Source organism: Entelurus aequoreus, linkage group LG12 (genome assembly GCF_033978785.1).
Source record: "Entelurus aequoreus isolate RoL-2023_Sb linkage group LG12, RoL_Eaeq_v1.1, whole genome shotgun sequence".
Classification (NCBI taxonomy): Eukaryota; Metazoa; Chordata; class Actinopteri; order Syngnathiformes; family Syngnathidae; genus Entelurus; species Entelurus aequoreus.
The window spans coordinates 53,515,145-53,541,086 of NC_084742.1; positions in this window are offsets into that span (position 1 = coordinate 53,515,145).

The window sequence follows — 25,942 nt, forward strand, 5'->3', positions numbered from 1 at the left end:
ATAGCAAAGCCAATGCATATTAGCATCGAGCTAACGCATTTTACTTTATTTGAGTATTTTTTGGAGTCGGTTTCTTTGTTGGCATTGAAAATTGCAACCTTGCTGCTGGAGTGATCGCCAAGTGGGCAACCGGGCGTGATCCTGCGCAACTCAGGTACCGGAACATGGTACGGTTGGATTTTAAATGAATCAGAGTTTTCTTAGTGGTTAGAGTGTCCGCCCTGAGATGGGTAGGTTGTGAGTTCAAAACCCCGGCCGAGTCATACCAAAGACTATAAAAATGGGACCCGTTACCTCCCTGCTTGGCACTCAGCATCAAGGGTTGGAATTGGGGGTTAAATCACCAAAAATGATTCCCGGGCGCGGCCACTGCTCCCCTCACCTCCCAGGGGGTGAACAAGGGGATGGGTCAAATGCAGAGGACAAATTTCACCACACCTAGTGTGTGTGTGTGACAATCATTGGTACTTTAATTTAACTTTACAAAAGGTCTGTGCGCCTGCACCTTCGCCTGCCTTCTCTGCATACTGGGGTCAGGCCGCCATCGAAGCTTAAAAACACCGTAATTACCGCCTATTTTCTTCATGTCTGTGGCCTAAGTCACAAGTAAGGTCCCTGGACCGTTTATTTACATGGCTGAACACTAGACTCTGTGCTTAGGTTTTGTTTTTTACCTTGAACAAGTTCTAAAGGTGGTACCAACGTGCGGAATCTGCAACCGCCACAACTGTGGTCATGATCGCTTCAGGAAAAAAAAAAAGGATTTGGTGAAAATGTTTTATTTCCAGCGTGAAAGCAAAGCCAAGGAAGTCAGTGAGCTAATAAAGAGACGGCGAGACTGTCAAACATGACTTTTAACGCCATCACCTGGTGCATGTTGCTGTGTTCCCACCATTTCCACACTGCTAAGTTTGAATCAAAGCTTGTTCTATTCTCCTTTCAAACGTAGCATTTAGTAGGATGTTAGCATTAGCCAAGCTACAAACAACCTCCGGTATTTTATATAGCGTGAAATGACTCCCAAAACTCCACAAACACACTGAAATGTCTTCACGATTCACGAGTGAAAAATAATTTTTCAATTCAAAAAGCAATTCAAGTAAAAAAAATTTAAAAATTGTGCAAGTAAAAAAAACATTCTCAATTTTTTTTTAAATAAAAAAATTGTGCAAGCAAAAAAAATATTTGCAAATATAAAAACAGTAACTTACAGGTTGAGCTTGTTTCCCCTCTCTTCTGTGACGCTCTGGTCACATGACGGCGATTGTTGGCGTGTTCCCGACATGCAGAAATCCCGGGAGGCGACGTGCAGGTCAAGTGTACTTCAGGCACAAACGAAACAAAAAGACTAGGAATGCTGGAAAAAAAGAAAAAGGGAATGCTGGAGAACAGCAAAGACTTCCGGTTGAAACGTGCGGCGGGAGAGAGTCCACAATGTGTAATCATACCAAACCAAGGAATGGTGGTCAAGACTCAACTTAAATAGTCCTATTTGGAAACACAAAACAGGTGCGGGGAACAGCGCTCAAAGGCAGGAGTCAAGTCGCTGCAGGGAAACACAAAAACGGAAGTGTCACCAAAATAAAAGCACAAGACAGGAACTTAAACACTACACACAGGAAAACCCCAATCAACTCAAAATAAGGCCTTTTACTCCCCACCCTGCATTTTCTTTGTTCTTGTTGGCGGACGGCACCATGTGCAAACAACAGTAGCTCTGACGGCCTTAAACTGACTCAGCAGCACCACCTGTTGTTGTAGAGTGCCAATTACGGGTGTTCTGAGTGGAATATTACTGCCATAAGTTTGAACTTCAAGAAAATTGTTTTGTTTGAAAATTTTTTTTTTTAAATGAAAAATAATGGTTTTTTTACTTGAAAATCGTTTTTTTAATTGAAGAAAATTGGGGGCGTTTACATGCAAGTCGTTTTTTAAATTGAAGAAAATATTTTTTATACTTGCAAATTGTTTTTTACTCGCAGAAAATTATTTTTTTTACTTGCAAATTGTTTTTTAACTTACAAAATATGGTTATGTTTTTTTTTACATGCAAATGTTGTTGTTTTTTTTACTTCCAGAAAAAATTTTTTGTTGCCAATCAGGCTTTCTATTTGCAGAAAATAGTTTGTTTTACTTACAAATTGTTCTTTTACTTGCAGAAAATTGTTGGTTTTTTTTTACATGAAAATCTTTTTTTTTACTTTCAGAACTTTTTTTTTTTACTTGCAAATCATTTTTTATTTTTTTTAATTGAAAAAAACATGTTTTTTTACCTAGTAATCGTACTTACAGAAAATAGTTTTTTTTTAAAATTTGCAAATAGTTTTTTTTTACTTGCAATTTTTTTTTATTACATGCAAATCGCTATTTTACTTGCAGAATTTTTATTTTTTTTTACTTGCAATTCGTTTTTTAACTTACAACATTTTTTTGTTTTTTTACTTCCAGAAATGTGTTTTGTTTTTACTTGCCAAATGGGCTTTCTACCTGCAGAAAAGTGTTTGTTTTACTTACAAATTGTTCTTTTACTTGCAGAATTTTTTATTTTATTTTTTTATTTGAAAATCGTTTTTTGTTTTTTTTTAATTGAAAAAAACATTTTTTTTACTTGGTAATCGTACTTACAGAAAATATATATATATTTTTTTTTACTTGCAAATCGTTTTTCTTTTACTTACAGAAATGTGTTTTGTTTTTTCTTGCCATTCAAGCTTTTTACTTGTTTTACTTACAAATTGTATTTTTACTTAAAAGAAAATTTAATTTTTTGCTTGAAAAATAAAAACATTTTATTGAATAAAACATATTTTTTTACTTGGTAATCGTACTTACAGAAAATAGTTTAGTTTTTTTTAATTGCAAATCATTTATACCTCAAGGTGGTGCCAATCAGAATCAGAATCAGAATCAGAATAGTTTTATTGCCATTGTTTGAGAACGGGTTCACAAACTAGGAATTTTTCTTGGTGCAAACGTGCGACATAAAAACATATAACACATATTTGGTAATAAAAAGAGCTGTAACTGAGCTATCAGATAGACTTAGAAGGAATTCAAGGAATTCAAGGAGCTGCTGTTAGGAGTTATTGTTCATTTGCCTGATGGCCGAGGGGAAAAAACTGTTCAGGTGGCGGGAGGTGTGGGTCTGGATGGAGCGTAGTCTCCTGCCTGAGGGGAGAGGGGAGAATAGCGTGTGTCCAGGGTGACATGAGACCAGATCACTGCAGACCTATGCAATCCTCCATGATGGGGCCGAACGCACCATAATATTTTACTTGCAAATTCGTTTTATTACATGCAAATCGTTTTTTTACTTGCAGAAAATTGTTGGGGTTTTTTTCTTGCAAATTGTATTTTTTTACTTTCAGATTTTTATTTTTAATTTACTTGCGCATCGTTTTTTAACTTATAAAAAATGTTTTGTTTTTACTTGCAAATCGTTTTGTTTAGTTTTTTTACTTCCAGAAATATGTTTTGTTCTTACTTCCCAATCGGACTTTCTACTTGCAGAAAATTGTTTGTTTTACTTACAAATTGTATTTTTACTTAAAGAAAATGTTTTTTTTTTACTTGAAAATCGTTTTTTTTTTATTTTAAATATATATATTTTTTTACTTGAAAATCGTTTTTTAACTTACAAAAAAATGGTATTGTTTTTTACTTGCAAATCTTTTTATTTTATTTACTTGCCAATCGGGTTTTCTACATGCAGAAATTTGTTTTACTTACAAAAAATTTTTTTTTTTAACTTGAAAATCGTTTTTTAAATTACAAAAAAATTGTTATTGTTTTTTACTTGCAAATCTTTTTATTTTTTATTTGCTTGCCAGTTGGGTTTTCTACTTGCAGAAATTTGTTTACTTACAAACATTTTTTTTTTTAACTTGAAAATCGTTGTCTTTTTTTACTTTTAGAATTTTTTTAAACTTGCAAATCATTTTTTTTAATAGAAGAAATTATAATTTATTTAACTTGGTAATCGTTTGTTACTTACAGAAAATTTTTATTTTTTATTTTTTATTGTAAATCTTTTTTTTTTTTTAACTTGAAGAATTGTTTTTATTACATGAAAATCGTTATTTTACTTGCAGAAAATATTTTTTTTATTTTATTTGCGAATTGTTTTTTAATTTAACAAAAAAAATCTTTTACTTGCGAATCTTCAGGCGTCAGTAAAAACATTTTTTACTGAGTTGGAGTTTTGGCAGTAATTTCATTCCATAATTTTAAAAAAAAAGCATGTTTACTCTTAGCCTTGGCTAAGCACAAAAATGAATATTATTTTAAAGTATTTCAAAGTAATAATAGGCTTGTTTGATGAAAGCCGTAAATCAAGGATGTCAAACACATGGCGGTAATAATTTATTAACATAAAGGTATAGGATTCACCTCATGATACTATTTCATTTGATTACTATATTTATTTACATACACTAACAAAATATTTTGATTTTGCAATAAAAAAAACAACGGGCAGCTCAGTTGTCACAATGATGGTGTTTTTTTTTAGAGCCATGCATATTCCTATAAATGGAGAATCTGTACTAGCGTTCTTTCACAGTAAAATTCTGGCAACTGAGCATAAAATCTATTGTCATTTTTATAAATAACTTGCGCTAAAATCATAAATCAAGCAGATATTTATTGTTATTATATTTACTTGATATGATAGAATTATATTTGTTGCATTAATAGATAATATTACAGTTTACCAGATATGTCAAAATGGATCACATACATTTAGTAAGAAAAGGTGAGGTACTTTATTGACGAATAGTATTTCAAGGCTTTTGAGGCCACATTAAATAAGCCCATAACGACCTTCGGTGCGTGTATCATAACGACCTTCAGGCTCGGTGGCAGCGAGGGCGTCAGCGTGCAGGCGGTGTGACGGCACAAACCTGTCTCCCCGCCTTAAAATCAAACCGACAGGAATAAACAACTCTCAGGATTATTCGGCCAGACTTCCATGCGACTTTTGACCAGAGCTTGTAGACGCGCGTTCTAGAGCCTTTCATTGCAGGAACAGGAAATACACTGCAAAAACTGAAATCTAAGTAAGATTCAATATCTCAAATAAGGGGGATATTTGCTTTTTTTCTGTCTGATAAGATAATTCTTCTCACTAAGCAGATTTTATGTTAGAGTGTTTTACTTGTTTTAAGTGTTTTGGTCCTAAATTATCTCAGTAAGATATTACAGCTTGTTGCTGAGGTTTGATGACCTATATCAGGGGTCGGCAACCCAAAATGTTGAAAGAGCCATATTGGACCAAAAATACAAAAACAAATCTGTCTGGAGCCGCAACAAATTAGAAGCCTTATTACATACAGATAGTGTGTCATGAGATATAAATTGAATTAAGAGGACTTAAAGGAAGCTAAATGACCTCAAATGTAGCTACAAATGAGGCATAATGATGCAATATGTACATATAGCTAGCCTAAATAGCATGTTAGCATCGATTAGCTTGCAGTCATGCAGTGACCAAATATGTCTGATTAGCACTCCACACAAGTCAATAACATCAACAAAACTCACCTTTGTGCCTTCACGCACAACGTTAAAGGATTGGTGGACAAAATGAGACAGAAAAAGAAGTGGCATGAAACACGTCCTAGAAAGTCGGAGAAAGTTACACATGTAAACAAACTAAGGTGAGTTTAAGGACCGCCAAAATTAGTAGGACAAAACGGCGCTCGCCAAATACTTGAATCAGTGAAGCCTGTTTAATATAAACAGTGTGATTTGTAACAATTAGGGAGGTTTGTGTCATGTTTGTCCTCCTACAGTAACCATACTAAAACAAAAATAATTTTTTTTTCCCCATCATCTTTTTCCATTTTTCATACATTTTTGAAAAAGCTCCAGAGAGCCACTAGGGCGGCGCTAAAGAGCCGCATGCGGCTCTAGAGCCGCGGGTTGCCGACCCCTGACCTATATTGAGTAAAACATGCTTGAAACTACAAACCCCGTTTCCATATGAGTTGGGAAATTGTGTTAGATGTAAATATAAACGGAATACAATGATTTGCAAATGTTTTTCAACCCATATTCAGTTGAATATGCTACAAAGACAACATATTTGATGTTCAAAATGATAAACATTTTTTTTTTTTTGCAAATAATTATTAACTTTAGAATTTGATGCCAGTAACACGTGACAAAGAAGTTTGTCACGGGGTTGGAAAGGGTTGGAATTGGGGGTTAAATCACCAAAAATGATTCCCGGGCACGGCACCGCTGCTGCCCACTGCTCCCCTCACCTCCCAGGGGGTGAACAAGGGGATGGGTCAAATGCAGAGGACAAATTTCACCACACCTAGTGTGTGTGTGACAATCATTGGTACTTTAATTTAATTTAATTTAATTTAATATATTCCTCGCGCACTAATTGACTGAAAGAGCACGCACTTGGCGCGATGATGTCATGTTATCGATGGAAAAATGCATTTTTAGACAATATGATTTGCCTGAGCGGCTAGGAGACCCCGAGAGTAACAAGCGGTTGCCTTGTTGCCTTTCCATTAAGAACAATAAATTACTTTTTAGTATAAGTTTGCTGGTTTCAAGAAATGTAATGCAGAGCACATATCATTATGTCACGATAATGGCACTAGCATTTACTTCATTTAAGAATATTTTTCAACATATTGAGCAAAAAGGTCTCTTTTTTTTTCTACCAAGAAAAGTGCACTTGTTATTAGTGAGAATATACTTATTTGAAGGTATTTTTGGGTTCACTGAGGTTAGCTAATTAGGGACCGAGTCCCTTTGGGACAGAGGACCCTATTGAATTTCTAGCGTTTTATTATTATACCGCCGCCTCTTGGAGCTGTAATTTGACCCCCTTAACATGCTTCAAAACTCACCAAATTGGACACACACATCAGGACTGGCGAAAAATTGCGATCTAATCAAAAAAACAAACCCCAAAACTCAAAATTGCGCTGTAGCGCCCCCTGGGAAGAAAACACAGACAAAACTGCCTGTAACTCCCAGTAGGAATGTCATAGAGACATGAAACAAAAACCTCTATGTAGGTCTCACTTAGACCTAGATTTCATACACTGACAACCCCCAGCAAAAATCAACAGGAAGTTTGCAATTCCCCCTTCAAAACAAAAGTTGTGTAAAAACAGTCACCTTTTTTCAAACATGATCTCCTCTGAGCACGTTTGTCGTGTCGGTTTCAAATTAGCACAGGAGAGAGATTGAACCCTTCTGATTAAAAGTTGATGAAAGAGTTTTAATTACTGCTCCGGTTTGGATTTTTTGAGCCCTCAAAGTCGGTCCCGTCCATCGCTGCTTGCAGCTTTAATTAGGGTCCGCACGACCCATTGTCAAAGGAATCCCAAAGGGAGTCCTTTTGCAATGGGACGAAAGGACACTATTGAAATTGTAAGGTTTTATTATTATTCTTTATTATTATTCCGCCGCCACAAAAAACTCTAATTTGACCCACTTAGCATGCTTCAAAACTCACCAAATTTTTATTATTATTATTCTTCCGCAGCTTTGCGCACTACTTTGCCCCCCTTAACATGCTTCAAAACTCACCAACTTTTACACACACAGAGACAAACTAGGACAGCACACTTTAGTCGAAAAACCAAACCCCAAAAATCAAAATTGCGCTCTAGCGCCCCCTAGGAAAAAACATAAACAGACTGCCTGTAACCCCCACTAGGAAGGTCGTAGAGACATGAAACAAAAACCTGTATGTAGGTCTCATTTAGACCTACAATTCATAATGACATATCCTTGGGCAAAAACCGACAGGAAGTTGTCAATTTCCCCTTCAAGACAAAAAATGACTAAAAACACTCATTTTTGCGTCTTTGAGCTGTAATTTGACCCTCTTGAAATACTTCAAAACTTACCAAACTTTTCACACACATCGGGACTGGTGGAAATTGCAATTTAAAAAAAAAAAGAACCCCAAAACTCAAAATTGCGCTCTAGCGCAATTTTTGAATAAAACAGAGACAAAACTGCTCCTCAGAGGAAAACTCAGACAAAACTGCTTGTAACTTCCGGTAGGAACGTCTTAGAGACATGAAACAAATACCTCTATGTAGGTCTCACCTAGACCTACATTTCATAGATTGACACTCTTCAGCAAAAATCAACAGGAAGTTTGCAATCCCTCCTTCAAAACAAAATTTTTGTTAAAACCGGTCACCAAACATCAAACATTATCTCCTCTGAGCGCGTTTGTCGTTTCGGCTTCAAACTACTACAGGAGAGACATTGAACCCTTCTGATTAAAAGTTGACGACGGCGTTTTGGAAGGTGCTACCGTTTTGATTTTACGAGCCTTCAAAGACCCGCTGCGCTGATGCTGCTCCGCTGCCTATAATGACAACGTGAAATGGAAGTATTTATTTTTTGTCCTCAAAATTCTACACACAATACCCTATAATGACAATGTGAAATGGAATTAGGACTAGCACCAGCCAAAAATGCGGACCCGACCAACGCTGCTTGCAGCTTTAATTTGACTTGTTTTGGAAAGTCTTGACAAGCCAAATTTTCTTGTTCTATTGGCAGATAATTTTGCACCTAATTTTTGTATTTTTTTTCTTGTTTTTGAACACTGACTTTTTGCAGTGTACTTCTCGCATACAACAAGGGTGTCCAAACTACAGCCTGCGGGCCAAGTCCAGTGAGACGTCATGAATTTAAATAAGCACGGCGGAGTGCATTTAAATCAACATTTACTTATATGACACAATCCAAACAACCTTCCCTAGTCATGGTGCAAAAAAAAAATAAAAAAATAACTAACATAAAGGTCAACACACATGGTGACACGTAACACAACCTGCTCACTGAACATTGAGGACATTATGAATAACGTCCAAACACCATAAAACAATTCAAAATTGCACTCATTTAAATCCATTACAATGCATGATGGGAAAATGTAAAACACTCTCTCCACACTTATTCATGTTTGAGGCATTTTATCTGCTTGAGTTTTCTCATTACAAAACTTTAAGGTCACAAAAGTACCGGTAAACAAACTTTCACTTTATATTAATGTCCAATTATATTAGTTATGTATCCATTATATTAATATTAATATTATTATATTATTATTGTGCATGCAAAGCCGGTCTATGAAGGATGGCCTCTCTTAAATGAGCAAAATAGGGAGTGCTCTCCTATTAGTTTGTGTGCCTTCAGAAATATCTGCAGAATACACACTAATTAGCATTCAGCACGTCTGTAATTAGCACGGTGGGAAGGCACTGCAGGTGCAAGCTGGCACAGTTAAGCACAAATGGCTGAGGCAATTGTTGTGCAATAACAAATTATAAAGAGAGAATATCTCAACCACATGTTGACTGTTTGCAAATAAATACAAATATTATGCAAGTTGTCCATTATAATTTTCTATCTGCTGGACTTACCACCCGACTTACTATCTGACTTACCAACTGACTTATCACCTGACTCATCACCTGACTTACCACCTGACTCATCACCTGACTTATCATCTGACTTACCCCCTGACTTACCACCTGCTTATCATCTGACTTATCACCTGACTTACCACCTGACTTACCGCCTGACTTACTGCCTGACTCATCACCTGACTCACCACCTGCCTTACAACATGACTTATCATCAGATATACCACCTGACTTACCAACTGACTCACCATCTGACTCATCACCTGACTTACCACTTGACTTATCACCTGACTTACCACCTGCCTTATTACCTGCCTTATCACCTGACTTAACCCCATGACTTACCACCTGAATTACCACCTGACTCAATACCTGACTTATCATCTGATATACCAACTGACTTACCAACTGACTTACCACCTGATTTATCACTTGATTGACCACCTGACTCATCACCTGACTTACCACCTGACTTACCACCTGACTTATCACCTGACTTACCACCTGACTCATCACCTAACTTACCACCTGACTTATCACCTGACTTACCACCTGACTTACCGCCTGACTTACCGCCTGACGTACTGCCTGACTCATCACCTGACTCACCACCTGCCTTACAACATGACTTATCATCAGACTTACCACCTGACTTATCACCTGACTTACCACCGGACTTATTACCTGACTTATCATCTGACATACCACCTGACTCACCACCTGACTTATCACCTGACTTACCACCTGACCTAACCCCATGACTTACCACCTGAATTACCACTTGACTTACCACCTGACTTATCATCTGATATACCAACTGACTTACCAACTGACTTACAAACTGACTCACCACCTGATTTATCACTTGATTTACCACCTGACTTACCACCTGACCTATCACCTGACTTATCACCTGACTTCCCACCTGACTTACCGCCTGACTTACCGCCTGACGTACTGCCTGACTCATCACCTGACTCACCACCTGCCTTACAACATGACTTATCACCTGACTTATCAGATGACTTACCACCTGCCTTATCATCTGACTTACCACCTGACTTACCACTTGGCTTACCACCTGCCTTATCACCTGAATTATGACATGACTTACCACCTGACTCACGACCTGCTTTACAACTTGACTTATCACCTGACTTACCACCTGACTTACCACTTGACTTATCACCTGACTTACCACCTGACTTACCACCTGAATTACCACCTGCCTTACCACCTGACTTACCACCTGCCTTATCACCTGACTTACCACCTGACTTACCACCTGACTTATCACCTGACTTACCACCTGACTTACCACCTGACTTACCAACTACCTTATCACCGACTTACCACCTGACTCATCACCTGACTTAACACCTGACTCATCACCTGACTTACCACCTGCCTTACCACCTGACTTACCACTTGGCTTACCACCTGCCTTATCACCTGAATTATCACATGACTTACCACCTGACTCACCACCTGCTTTACAACTTGACTTACCACCTGACCTATCACCTGACTTACCACCTGACTTATCACCTGACTTACCACCTGACTTACTGCCTGACTTACCGTCTGACGTACTGCCTGACTCATCACCTGACTCACCACCTGCCTTACAACATGACTTATCATCTGACTTATCAGATGACTTACCACCTGCCTTATCATCTGACTTACCACCTGACTTACCACTTGGCTTACCACCTGCCTTATCACCTGAATTATCACATGACTTACCACCTGACTCACCACCTGCTTTACAACTTGACTTATCACCTGACTTACCACCTAACTTACCACTTGACTTATCACCTGACTTACCACCTGACTTATCACCTGACTTACCACCTGACTCATCACCTGACTCATCATCTGACTTACCACCTGCCTTACCACCTGACTTACCACCTGCTTTATCACCTGACTTAACACCTGATTCATCACCTGACTTACCACCTGACTCATCACCTGACTTACCACCTGCCTTACCACCTGACTTACCACCTGCCTTATCACCTGACTTACCACCTGCCTTACCACCTGACTTACCACCTGACTTACCACCTGACTTACCACCTGCCTTACCACCTGACTTACCACCTGCCTTATCACCCGACTTATCACCTGACTTACCACCTGACTGTTATCGCTAACGAGTTTAGCCTTTTAGTGGCGTGCAAACGGTCAAGCGCCCCCCCCCCCTCCCCCACTCTGTGCCACGTCTATAAATAGTAGCACTTGTCTATCAAATCGTCATAAGTACACCTCTGCATAGGAGTGTTTCCTCATCAACATGAAAGAAAAAATGTATTATATGTAAATGTGTGTGTGTGTGTGTGTGTGTGTGTGTGTGTGTGTGTGTGTGTGTGTGTGTGTGTGTGTGTGTGTGTGTATGTATATGTGTATATATGTATATAAATATGTATATGTGTATATATGTATATGTGTATATGTGTCTATATGTGCGTGTGTGTATATATATATATATATATATATATATATATATATATATATATATATATATATATATATATATATATATATATATACATATTTATATGTATTCATACATATATATTCCTCGCGCACTAATTGACTTAAAGAGCACACTTGCTGCATGTCACGTTATCGATGGTAAAATGCATGTTTAGCCTGAGTGGCTAGGAGACTGTAGAAAATGGACTAGTAAGGACAAATTTAAGAAAAATAATAATTTAAAAAAAAAAAAAAAAACGTTTTTTTTTATTTTTTACTTGGGACATCCCGCGGGCCGGATTTTGGACGATGGGGTGCTGTATCCGGCCCGCGGGCCGTAGTTTGGGGACCCCTGCCGTAAAAGAACATAGTTTGCCTGAAACTCAAAAATATAATTTTTTTTTTTTAACTATATACCCTTTTTTTGATTGACTTGAACCATTTGATACTAAAAAATCTAATTAAGTACACTCAATAATTAATAATTAATTAATATTGACCAGCGACATTAACTCAGGAGCACAACACACAAAACACTTTACCTACAAAATAAAGCTGAATAAAACAATCTGGGCTGATTTATTTATTTTTAATCATATTTAGTAGACCAGGACTAATGAGCAGAATGAGCATGTTTGGTAAAAAAAAATAAAGACTTGGTTGCATTTTGACGATGATACAGTTGTTGATAAAACGGCAAAAGGTGAGCTGGTAGACTATTGGCAAAAGGTCAAAAGTGCCATAGCAGGATAAGGAAGAGCAGCTGCTCAGTCAAGAAGTGTCCACCTTTGGTAAACAGTCTTTGTGTTGGCGCTAGGAAAACACAGATGATTGGCTGAAGCGGTCGAAGCAAACACGGATCAGGAACTAATCCCAGGAAAAGGTGCGCTGCGAGAGACCATGGAAGCTTGCAAACACCTCACATGCTCCTTTATTTGTCCGCCCCAAGATGGCTGAGCTGCCTAATTGTAGGGATTTACCGTATTTACCGTATTTTTCGGACTATAAGTCGCGGTTTCTTTCATAGTTTGGCCAGGGGTGCGACTTATACTCAGGAGCGACTTATGTGTGAAATTATTACCGTATTTTTCGAACTATAAGTCGCATTTTTTTCATAGTTTGGCCAGGAGTGCGACTTATACTCAGGAGTGACTTATGTGTGAAACTATTACCGTATTTTTCAAACTATAAGTCACATTTTTTTCCATAGTTTGGCCAGGGGTGCGACTTATACTCAGGAGTGACTTATGTGTGAAACTATTACCGTATTTTTCAAACTATAAGTCGCATTTTTTTCCATAGTTTGGCCAGGGGTGCGACTTATACTCAGGAGTGACTTATGTGTGAAACTATTACCGTATTTTTCAAACTATAAGTCGCATTTTTTTCCATAGTTTGGCCAGGGGTGCGACTTATACTCAGGAGTGACTTATGTGTGAAACTATTACCGTATTTTTCAAACTATAAGTCGCATTTTTTTCCATAGTTTGGCCAGGGGTGCGACTTATACTCAGGAGTGACTTATGTGTGAAACTATTACCGTATTTTTCAAACTATAAGTCGCATTTTTTTCCATAGTTTGGCCAGGGGTGCGACTTATACTCAGGAGCGACTTATGTGTGAAATTATTACCGTATTTTTCGAACTATAAGTCGCATTTTTTTCATAGTTTGGCCAGGAGTGCGACTTATACTCAGGAGTGACTTATGTGTGAAACTATTACCGTATTTTTCAAACTATAAGTCGCATTTTTTTCCATAGTTTGGCCAGGGGTGCGACTTATACTCAGGAGTGACTTATGTGTGAAACTATTACCGTATTTTTCAAACTATAAGTCGCATTTTTTTCCATAGTTTGGCCAGGGGTGCGACTTATACTCAGGAGTGACTTATGTGTGAAACTATTACCGTATTTTTCAAACTATAAGTCGCATTTTTTTCCATAGTTTGGCCAGGGGTGCGACTTATACTCAGGAGTGACTTATGTGTGAAACTATTACCGTATTTTTCAAACTATAAGTCGCATTTTTTTCCATAGTTTGGCCAGGGGTGCGACTTATACTCAGGAGTGACTTATGTGTGAAACTATTACCGTATTTTTCAAACTATAAGTCGCATTTTTTTCCATAGTTTGGCCAGGGGTGCGACTTATACTCAGGAGTGACTTATGTGTGAAATGATTACCGTATTTTTCGAACTATAAGTCACATTTTTTTCATAGTTTGGCCAGGGGTGCGACTTATACTCAGGAGCGACTTATGTGTGAAATTATTACCGTATTTTTCGAACTATAAGTCACATTTTTTTCATAGTTTGGCCAGGGGTGCGACTTATACTCAGGAGCGACTTATGTGTGAAATTATTACCGTATTTTTCGAACTATAAGTCACATTTTTTTGTCATAGTTTGGCCAGGGGTGCGACTTATACTCAGGAGCGACTCATGTGTGAAATTATTACCGTATTTTTTTAACTACAAGTCGCATTTTTTTCCATAGTTTGGCCAGGGGTGCGACTTATACTCAGGAGTGACTTATGTGTGAAACTATTACCGTATTTTTCAAACTATAAGTCGCATTTTTTTCCATAGTTTGGCCAGGGGTGCGACTTATACTCAGGAGTGACTTATGTGTGAAACTATTACCGTATTTTTCAAACTATAAGTCGCATTTTTTTCCATAGTTTGGCCAGGGGTGCGACTTATACTCAGGAGTGACTTATGTGTGAAACTATTACCGTATTTTTCAAACTATAAGTCGCATTTTTTTCCATAGTTTGGCCAGGGGTGCGACTTATACTCAGGAGTGACTTATGTGTGAAACTATTACCGTATTTTTCAAACTATAAGTCGCATTTTTTTCCATAGTTTGGCCAGGGGTGCGACTTATACTCAGGAGCGACTTATGTGTGAAATTATTACCGTATTTTTCGAACTATAAGTCGCATTTTTTTCATAGTTTGGCCAGGAGTGCGACTTATACTCAGGAGTGACTTATGTGTGAAACTATTACCGTATTTTTCAAACTATAAGTCGCATTTTTTTCCATAGTTTGGCCAGGGGTGCGACTTATACTCAGGAGTGACTTATGTGTGAAACTATTACCGTATTTTTCAAACTATAAGTCGCATTTTTTTCCATAGTTTGGCCAGGGGTGCGACTTATACTCAGGAGTGACTTATGTGTGAAATTATTGCCGTATTTTTCAAACTATAAGTCGCATTTTTTTCCATAGTTTGGCCAGGGGTGCGACTTATACTCAGGAGTGACTTATGTGTGAAACTATTACCGTATTTTTCGAACTATAAGTCGCATTTTTTTCCATAGTTTGGCCAGGGGTGCGACTTATACTCAGGAGTGACTTATGTGTGAAACTATTACCGTATTTTTCGAACTATAAGTCGCATTTTTTTCCATAGTTTGGCCAGGGGTGCGACTTATACTCAGGAGTGACTTATGTGTGAAATTATTACCGTATTTTTCGAACTATAAGTCACATTTTTTTCATAGTTTGGCCAGGGGTGCGACTTATACTCAGGAGCGACTTATGTGTGAAATTATTACCGTATTTTTCGAAATATAAGTCACATTTTTTTCATAGTTTGGCCAGGGGTGCGACTTATACTCAGGAGCGACTTATGTGTGAAATTATTACCGTATTTTTCTAACTATAAGTCGCAGTTTTTTTCATAGTTTGGCCAGGGGTGCGACTTATACTCAGGAGCGACTTATGTGTGAAATTATTACCGTATTTTTCTAACTATAAGTCGCATTTTTTTCATAGTTTGGCCAGGGGTGCGACTTATACTCAGGAGTGACTTATGTGTGAAATTATTACCGTATAAGTCATAGTTTGGCCAGGGGTGCGACTTATACTCAGGAGCGACTTATGTGTGAAATTATTACCGTATTTTTCAAACTATAAGTCGCATTTTTTTCATAGTTTGGCCAGGGGTGCGACTTATACTCAGGAGCGACTTATGTGTGAAATTATTACCGTATTTTTCGAACTATAAGTCGCATTTTTTTCATAGTTTGGCCAGGGGTGCGACTTATACTCAGGAGCGACTTATGTGTAAAATTATTACCGTATTTTTCGAACTATAAGTCGCATTTTTTTCATAGTTTGGCCAGGGGTGCGACTTATACTCAGGAGCGACTTATGTGTGAAATGATTACCGTATTTTTCGAACTACAAGTCGCATTTTTTGTCATAGTTTGGCCAGGGGTGCGACTTATACTCAGGAGCGACTTATGTGTGAAATTATTACCGTATTTTCCGAACTATAAGTCGCATTTTTTTCATAGTTTGGCCAGGGGTGCGACTTATACTCAGGAGCGACTTATGTGTGAAATTATTACCGTATTTTTCGAACTATAAGTCGCATTTTTTTCATAGTTTGGCCAGGGGTGCGACTTATACTCAGGAGTGACTCATGTGTGAAATTATTACCGTATTTTTCGAACTATAAGTCGCATTTTTTTCATAGTTTGGCCAGGGGTGCGACTTATACTCAGGAGCGACTTATGTGTAAAATTATTACCATATTTTTCGAACTATAAGTCACATTTTTTTCATAGTTTGGCCAGGGGTGCGACTTATACTCAGGAGCGACTCATGTGTGAAATTATTACCGTATTTTTCGAACTATAAGTCACATTTTTTTCATAGTTTGGCCAGGGGTGCGACTTATACTCAGGAGCGACTTATGTGTGAAATTATTACCGTATTTTTCGGACTATAAGTCGCAGTTTTTTTCATAGTTTGGCCAGGGGTGCGACTTATACTCAGGAGCGACTTATGTGTGAAATTATTACCGTATTTTTCGGACTATAAGTCGCAGTTTTTTTAATAGTTTGGCCGGGGGTGCGACTTATACTCAGGAGCGACTTATGTGTGAAATTATTACCGTATTTTTCGGACTATAAGTCGCAGTTTTTTTCATAGTTTGGCCGAGGGTGCGACTTATACTCAGGAGCGACTTATGTGTGAAATTATTACCGTATTTTTCGGACTATAAGTCGCAGTTTTTTTCATAGTTTGGCCAGGGGTGCGACTTATACTCAGGAGCGACTTATGTGTGAAATTATTACCGTATTTTTCTAACTATAAGTCGCATTTTTTTCATAGTTTGGCCAGGGGTGCGACTTATACTCAGGAGTGACTTATGTGTGAAATTATTACCGTATAAGTCATAGTTTGGCCAGGGGTGCGACTTATACTCAGGAGCGACTTATGTGTGAAATTATTACCGTATTTTTCAAACTATAAGTCGCATTTTTTTCATAGTTTGGCCAGGGGTGCGACTTATACTCAGGAGCGACTTATGTGTGAAATTATTACCGTATTTTTCGAACTATAAGTCGCATTTTTTTCATAGTTTGGCCAGGGGTGCGACTTATACTCAGGAGCGACTTATGTGTAAAATTATTACCGTATTTTTCGAACTATAAGTCGCATTTTTTTCATAGTTTGGCCAGGGGTGCGACTTATACTCAGGAGCGACTTATGTGTGAAATGATTACCGTATTTTTCGAACTACAAGTCGCATTTTTTGTCATAGTTTGGCCAGGGGTGCGACTTATACTCAGGAGCGACTTATGTGTGAAATTATTACCGTATTTTCCGAACTATAAGTCGCATTTTTTTCATAGTTTGGCCAGGGGTGCGACTTATACTCAGGAGCGACTTATGTGTGAAATTATTACCGTATTTTTCGAACTATAAGTCGCATTTTTTTCATAGTTTGGCCAGGGGTGCGACTTATACTCAGGAGTGACTCATGTGTGAAATTATTACCGTATTTTTCGAACTATAAGTCGCATTTTTTTCATAGTTTGGCCAGGGGTGCGACTTATACTCAGGAGCGACTTATGTGTAAAATTATTACCATATTTTTCGAACTATAAGTCACATTTTTTTCATAGTTTGGCCAGGGGTGCGACTTATACTCAGGAGCGACTCATGTGTGAAATTATTACCGTATTTTTCGAACTATAAGTCACATTTTTTTCATAGTTTGGCCAGGGGTGCGACTTATACTCAGGAGCGACTTATGTGTGAAATTATTACCGTATTTTTCGGACTATAAGTCGCAGTTTTTTTCATAGTTTGGCCAGGGGTGCGACTTATACTCAGGAGCGACTTATGTGTGAAATTATTACCGTATTTTTCGGACTATAAGTCGCAGTTTTTTTAATAGTTTGGCCGGGGGTGCGACTTATACTCAGGAGCGACTTATGTGTGAAATTATTACCGTATTTTTCGGACTATAAGTCGCAGTTTTTTTCATAGTTTGGCCGAGGGTGCGACTTATACTCAGGAGCGACTTATGTGTGAAATTATTACCGTATTTTTCGGACTATAAGTCGCAGTTTTTTTCATAGTTTGGCCAGGGGTGCGACTTATACTCAGGAGCGACTTATGTGTGAAATTATTACCGTATTTTTCGAACTATAAGTCACATTTTTTTGTCATAGTTTGGCCAGGGGTGCGACTTATACTCAGGAGCGACTTATGTGTGAAGTTATTACCGTATTTTTTTAACTACAAGTCGCATTTTTTTTCATAGTTTGGCCAGGGGTGCGACTTATACTCAGGAGCGACTTATGTGTGAAATTATTACCATATTTTTTTAACTACAAGTCACAGTTTTTTTCATAGTTTGGCCAGGGGTGCGACTTATACTCAGGAGTGACTTTTGTGTGAAATTATTACTGTATTTTTCGAACTATAAGTCACATTTTTTTGTCATAGTTTGGCCAGGGGTGCGACTTATACTCAGGAGCGACTTATGTGTGAAATTATTACCGTATTTTTTTAACTACAAGTCGCATTTTTTTTCATAGTTTGGCCAGGGGTGCGACTTATACTCAGGAGCGACTTATGTGTGAAATTATTACCATATTTTTTAAACTACAAGTCACAGTTTTTTTCATAGTTTGGCCAGGGGTGCGACTTATACTCAGGAGTGACTTTTGTGTGAAATTATTACCGTATTTTTTTAACTACAAGTTGCATTTTTTTTCATAGTTTGGCCAGGGGTGCGACTTATACTCAGGAGCGACTTATGTGTGAAATTATTACCGTATTTTTTTAACTACAAGTTGCATTTTTTTTCATAGTTTGGCCAAGGGTGCGACTTATACTCAGGAGCAACTTATGTGTGAAATTATTACCGTATTTTTTTAACTACAAGTCGCATTTTTTTTCATTATTTGGCCAGGGGTGCGACTTATACTCAGGAGCGACTTTTGTGTGAAATTATTACCTTATTTTTTTAACTACAAGTCGCAGTTTTTTTCATAGTTTGGCCAGGGGTGCGACTTATACTCAGGAGTGACTTATGTGTGAAATTATTACCGTATTTTTCGGACTATAAGTCACAGTTTTTTTCATAGTTTGGCCGGGGGTGCGACTTATACTCAGGAGCGAATTGTAAATAAGTTATCCCACAACTTGTTTTCCCATGACCTCAGGCTGCCCTGCGAGAAGACAAAAGCTGTTTTTGTTCTTATCAAGAAAAAATCACTGCACGTAAGCGGCTAAGCTCGTGACCTTGGAGCTCTCAGGCGGTAGTGCATCAAAAAGCGACATCAGTGTGTAAAGGATATCACCACATGGGCTCAGGAACACTTCAGAAAACCACTGTCAGTAACTACAGTTGGTCGCTACATCTGTAAGTGGAAGTTAAAACTCTACTATGCAAAGCAAAAGTAATTCATCAACAACACCCAGAAATGCCGCCGGCTTGGCTGGGCCCGAGCTCATCTAAGATGGACTGATGCAAAGTTGAAAAGTGTTCTGTGGTCTGACAAGTCCACATTTTAAATAGTTTTATAACAGTAATGTAGTTTTATAACAGTAATGTAGTTTTACAACGGTGATATAGTTTTATAACAGTAATATAGTTTTATAACATTAATATTGTTTTATAACAGTGATATAGTTTTATAACAGTGATAGAGTTTTATAACAGTAATATTGTTTTATAACAGTAATATAGTTTTATAACAGTGATATAGTTTTATAACAGTAATATAGTTTTATAACATTAATATTGTTTTATAACAGTGATATAGTTTTATAACAGTGATAGAGTTTTATAACAGTAATATTGTTTTATAACAGTAATATAGTTTTATAACAGTGATATAGTTTTATAACAGTAATATAGTTTTATAACATTAATATTGTTTTATAACAGTGATATAGTTTTATAACAGTGATATAGTTTTATAACAGTAATTTTGTTTTATAACAGTAATATAGTTTTATAACAGTAATATAGTTTTATAACAGTAATTTTGTTTTATAACAGTAATATAGTTGTATAACAGTGATATAGTTTTACAACAGTGATATAGTTTTACAACAGTGATATAGTTTTATAACAGTGATATATTTGTATAACAGTGATATAGTTTTATAACAGTGATATATTTGTATAACAGTGATATATTTGTATAACAGTGATATAGTTTTACAACAGTGATATAGTTTTATAACAGTGATATATTTGTATAACAGTGATATAGTTTTATAACAGTGATATATTTGTATAACAGTGATATATTTGTATAACAGTGATATAGTTTTATAACAGTAATATAGTTTTATAACAGTGATATAGTTTTACAACAGTGATATAGTTTTATAACAGTAATATAGATTTATAACAGTGATAAAGTTTTATAACAGTGATAAAGTTTTATAACAGTGATATAGTTTTAATACAGTAATATAGTTTGATAACAGTTATATAGTTTTATAACAGTAATATAGTTTTACAACAGTGATATAGTTTTTTAACAGTGATATAGTTTTATAACAGTAATATAGTTTTATAACAATGATAGGTTTACAACAGTGATATAGTTTTATAACAGTGATATATTTGTATAACAGTGATATAGTTTTATAACAGTGATATATTTGTATAACAGTGATATATTTGTATAACAGTGATATAGTTTTATAACAGTAATATAGTTTTATAACAGTGATATAGTTTTACAACAGTGATATAGTTTTATAACAGTAATATAGATTTATAACAGTAATAAAGTTTTATAACAGTGATAAAGTTTTATAACAGTGATATAGTTTTATAACAGTGATATATTTGTATAACAGTGATATATTTGTATAACAGTGATATAGTTTTACAACAGTGATATAGTTTTATAACAGTGATATATTTGTATAACAGTGATATATTTGTATAACAGTGATATAGTTTTACAACAGTGATATAGTTTTATAACAGTGATATATTTGTATAACAGTGATATAGTTTTATAACAGTGATATATTTGTATAACAGTGATATATTTGTATAACAGTGATATAGTTTTATAACAGTAATATAGTTTTATAACAGTGATATAGTTTTACAACAGTGATATAGTTTTATAACAGTAATATAGATTTATAACAGTGATAAAGTTTTATAACAGTGATAAAGTTTTATAACAGTGATATAGTTTTAATACAGTAATATAGTTTGATAACAGTTATATAGTTTTATAACAGTAATATAGTTTTACAACAGTGATATAGTTTTTTAACAGTGATATAGTTTTATAACAGTAATATAGTTTTATAACAATGATAGGTTTACAACAGTGATATAGTTTTATAACAGTGATATATTTGTATAACAGTGATATAGTTTTATAACAGTGATATATTTGTATAACAGTGATATATTTGTATAACAGTGATATAGTTTTATAACAGTAATATAGTTTTATAACAGTGATATAGTTTTACAACAGTGATATAGTTTTATAACAGTAATATAGATTTATAACAGTAATAAAGTTTTATAACAGTGATAAAGTTTTATAACAGTGATATAGTTTTAATACAGTAATATAGTTTGATAACAGTTATATAGTTTTATAACAGTAATATAGTTTTACAACAGTGATATAGTTTTATAACAGTGATATAGTTTTATAACAGTGATATAGTTTTATAACAGTAATATAGTTTTATAACAATGATAGTTTTACAACAGTGATATAGTTTTATAACAGTCATATAGTTTTATAACAGTAATATAGTTTTATAACATAAATATAGTTTTATAACAGTGATATAATTTTATAACAGTAATATAGTTTTATAACAGCCATATAGTTGTATAACAGTGATATAGTTTTATAACAGTGATATAGTTTTATAACAATGATATAGTTTTATAACAGTGATATAGTTTTATAACAGTAATATAGTTTTATAACAATGATAGTTTTACAACAGTGATATAGTTTTATAACAGTCATATAGTTTTATAACAGTAATATAGTTTTATAACATAAATATAGTTTTATAACAGTGATATAATTTTATAACAGTAATATAGTTTTATAACAGCCATATAGTTGTATAACAGTGATATAGTTTTATAACAGTGATATAGTTTTATAACAATGATATAGTTTTATAACAGTGATATAGTTTTATAACAGTAATATAGTTTTATAACAATGATATAGTTTTATAACAGTGATATAGTTTTATAACAGTAATATAGTTTTATAACAGTGATATAGTTTTATAACAGCGATATAGTTTTATAACAGTAATATAGTTTTATAACAATAATATAGTTTTATAACAGTGATATAGTTTCATAAAAGTAATATAGTTTTATAACAATGATATAGTTTTACAACAGTGATATAGTTTTATAACAGTGATATAGTTTAATAACAATGATATAGTTTTATAACAGTGATATAATTTTATAACAGTAATATAGTTTTATAACAGTAATATAGTTTTATAACAGTGATATAGTTTTATAAAAATTATATAGTTTTATAACAGTAATATAGTTTTATAACAGTAATATAGTTTTATAACAGTGATATAGTTTTATAACAATGATATAGTTTTATAACAGTAATATAGTTTTATAACAGTAATATAGTTTTATAACAGCCATATAGTTTTATAACAGTAATATAGTTTTATAACAGTGATAAAGTTTTATAACAGTGATATAATTTTATAACAGTGATATCATTTAATAACAGTGATATAGTTTTATAACAGTGATATAGTTTTATAACAGTGATATAATTTAATAACAGTGATATAGTTTTATAACAGTGATATAGTTTTATAACAGTGATATCATTTAATAACAGTGATATAGTTTTATAACAGTAATATAGTTTTATAACATGTGTGCTAACCGTGTGATGATCAAAGACTCGTCAAATATGGGTCCAAGCCGAGCTGCTCAAGAAAACATTGAAAATGGCCCCTGCCTCAGGGCCAATAAAACATCATTTAATCCTGCAGTAACTATTCCTCTTCATGCTTGGCAATAAAATCAATGTGTTGTGTCATAAACAAACACACTTCCTTTTCCGTCATGCCACCACTAATTAGTCGGCAGGGAAAGTCTTTCAAGTGTAACGAGGCGCTCGGAGGAGGGAAATAGGAACCTGCAACCCACACACACATCAGTCCAATCCTGGGCTTTTGTCCCAGGAAAAAGGACAAAGACCAAGGGAAGTGCACAACCTTTGAAAGACATGACAATGTGCGAGCGAGAAGATTTTACCCAGCATGCCTCCTCTGCTGGGAGAAGGAAAGGAGACGTTTTATTTTGTTATCATAGGAAGATTTCCAAAGCGAGCACGGAGATAAGAGTCGGATTTGAAAGATGACCTGCTTTCAATTCATGTGCCGCCTCTGCTGACTGTCCTCTGAGACGCTGTTGTATATCACCCTTTTATGTCACCCTTTTATATCACCCTTTTATATCACACTTTTCATACATATATATCCTTCAACTGGAGGACCATGAATGCATATCAACAATATGCAGATTGAAATGCATGCATCATTATATATATATATATATATATATATATATATATATATATATATATATATATATATATATATATATATATATATATATATATATATATATATATATATATATATATATATATGTGTGTGTGTGTGTGTGTGTGTATGTGTATATATATATGTGTGTGTGCGTGTATGTATATATATATATATATATATATATATATATATATATATATATATATATATATATATATATATATATATATATATATATATATATATATATGTATATATGTGTATACATATAGTATATATGTATATGTGTGTGTATATATGTATATATATACATGTATGTGTGTGTAATTGAAATCTACTATCACAACTAGAGATTAATGAAATACAACAAGGGGAGATGTCATCATCATCATCCCCACAACCAGAGATTGGGTACCAAAGAGATACCGACAGCCTCAACGCTGACCTGAGAAGGAAGATCGTGACCCAAATAGAAAACTGGAGCCCCCGACGAATACTAAAGCTGAATTGCCAAGTACCTTCACAAAAACTACTAGTGAATGTGAATGCTGCTCTGAAGACAATCCCCACAGGAACCATCACGAAGACAAACAAGCTGATACACAGTACAGCAATCATGGAGCTGCTTAGCCACAGGCTAATGGTGGGCTCGCGACACAACAAGCCGTACCCAACATGGAAGAGACGGTTAGAGGCCAAGATAAAGGTAGCACAGAGAGAAGTTAGCCAGCTAGTAGAACTTCAGAAAGGGAACATGGTGAATAAAGGGGCATACAACTCACTCTCCATACCGAAACTGCCAAGCAACGACTAACAGCTCTGGCCACCCGGTTGAAGAGATTGGATAATAAACAAGCTGTTCTCCACTTAAACAGCCAAGGTGTACTCTCAGTGGCAGGGTACCAACAACCGGTCAGACCCACCAAGAATTGAGGTGGAAAAATACTGGAAAGACATATGGGAAAGAGAGGCATCACACAACACAACTCTCCGGTCCATGGTTAATGGACCGGAGAGCTGACCACAGCAACCTCCCAGAACAAGAGCCAGTAACCATCTCAATGGCAGACATCCAAGAAAGAGTGTCAAAGATGAATAGCTGGACAGCACTAGGCCCGGATTGATCCATACGTACTGGCTGAAGAAGCTAACTGCACTCCATGAACGCCTAGCAGTACAGATGAACCAGCTGCTGAGGGATGGGACCGACCCAGAATGGCTAACCCAGGGCAGGACAGTCTTAATTATGAAGGACCCCCAGAAGGGTCCATTCCAACTACCGGCCAATTACCTGTCTCTGCACAACATAGAAGGCCCTGTCAGACATCATTGCGGCTCAATACATGAGTGAGGCACAGAAAGGAATTGGCAGTAATACCAGAGAACCAAAGCACCAGCTACTGGTTGATAAAACAGTCGCCCGAGACTGTAAGATAAGACAGACCAACCTGTGCACTGCCTGGATTGACTACAAGAAAGCTTACGACTCAATGCCGCACACTTGGATACTGGAATGTCTGGAACTGTATAAGATCAACAGGAACCTAAGGGCCTTCATCCAGAACTCGATGGAAATGTGGAAGACAACCCTAGAGGCCAATTCAAAGCCGACTGCCCAAGTCAACATCAAGTGCGGCATATACCAAGGAGATGCGCTATCACCACTGCTGTTCTGCATAGGCCTAAACCCCCTCAGTCAGATCATTACGAAGAGCGGCTACGGGTACCGATTCCGTAGTGGGGCAACAATCAGCCACCTGCTCTACATGGATGACATCAAGCTGTATGCCAGGAGCGAGCGAGAAATAGACTCACTGATCCACACAACCAGGATCTACAGCGATGACATAGGGATGTCATTCGGATTGGATAACTGTGGCCGGATGGTCTCAAAGAGAGGCAAGATCAGGACCAAGGGGGGATTGACCTACCAGAGGGAAACATAGGTGATATCCAAGCCAAGCTACAAGTACCTTGGCATCCCACAGGCTAATGGAAACCATGAAGAGGCCACAAGGAAGTCAACCACAGCCAAATACCTCCAGAGAGTAAGGCAGGTCCTGAAAAGAACAAAATCCGCGCCATCAACATGTACGCACTACCAGTCATCAGATACCCCGCTGGTATCATAAGCTGGCCAAAGGAGGAGATAGAAGCCA